Here is a 1393-nt window from a genome sequence, read left to right as displayed (position 1 = left end):
ATTTTGAACACATATATTATAGTTCAGCCTTTTGAGGCCACGACCCATTTTTGAGGAGAAAAATGGTCGTCTCAGATAGGTGGTCTTGTTCCACAGCCATATAATAATGATAGTTATAGTTCGTCCGTAAACGCCTGACAATGACCAACGCAACTGCAGAGAAGAATATTTCTTATAGAGAAATACAAGATATAAGGATATAATGATTTGTGGCTACTGCTATTACAAACAAGGCAAATTCTGCCCCAGAAGTAGTGCCACTTGACACATTTTGAACATATGTGAGGTATAGTGGTGAAACCAGGCGGTGGTCAAAATAATTAATCGAAGTAAACGGCATTTTTTTTCCATTTGGCAATTTTTGTCAAATTTTGAATTTTTGACTCAATACCGTTTATGTCCATTTAAAAACAATTTTCTGTGTCGTGTTTACTGAAAAGCGTTGATTAAAGACACCAACAATCTAAATTTACAGTTTTCAGGGACTTTTAAACTTTGGTAGTCGCTAAACTTTGGCGGCCATTTTCTCTCTTATTTTACCTCTGAAAGCAGGTGACCCCCACCTTCTTCAATCCAAAATATCTCGACTTCTTTGAAGATAGGTGGATGCTTTTTTCATCGTAAGCAAGACAAAGGAACACGCTTAAAGATGATACCAAAAACTCCATATACCCAAAAATTAACAAGCGCCTGATTCCACCATGTCGTGACACATAATATAAAAGCTTCATTTACGATTATTGTGAATGATATCCGTAGCTTGCGGGCTTCTCTTTTGGGTTCAGAATAATTTCTTATTCGTCAAGCCTCGTAGAATTTTTGGCTGCGCTCTTTGGAGTTACTTTTCATTTAGTAAGTGGTTTACGGCACTTGCAACACAGTACGGTCATATAAGTGCCGAAGATTAGAGGTGTTACAAGTGAGTAACGAACACAACAAAGAAGGAGGTGAGATAAGGATGATAGGTGTTTGATAGGAAAGAAGGAGCAAACCACACCAGAGCATCCACCAACCACCCACGAAAGGAGATCGACTCTCCCATGCCAAAGGATTAATGTTGAAGTGCTACAGATACAACATCGGGGCATCTTTGTAGCACGTTTTTGAGCACCACATTTAGGTCTAGGTCTTCACAAGAACACTTCGCTTGAATAGAATACTGCCTTTGGGATTCTGAAGTCAGTGTCATTATCTTATTATCGTTATAAAGACAAAGACGGAAGTGAGGAAGTGGGAATATACACTCACACGCATTACACACGCGCACACACACACGCGCGCACACACACACAAACAAACTCACACACATTACACACACATACACAAACGCACATACACACATACATACATACATACATACATACATACATACATACATACATACATACATACA

This window comes from Aplysia californica, unplaced genomic scaffold (assembly GCF_000002075.1).
Source record: "Aplysia californica isolate F4 #8 unplaced genomic scaffold, AplCal3.0 scaffold00310, whole genome shotgun sequence".
Classification (NCBI taxonomy): domain Eukaryota; kingdom Metazoa; phylum Mollusca; class Gastropoda; order Aplysiida; family Aplysiidae; genus Aplysia; species Aplysia californica.
The sequence above is the reverse complement of the archived record's forward strand: the minus strand, read 5'-3'. Positions refer to the sequence as shown.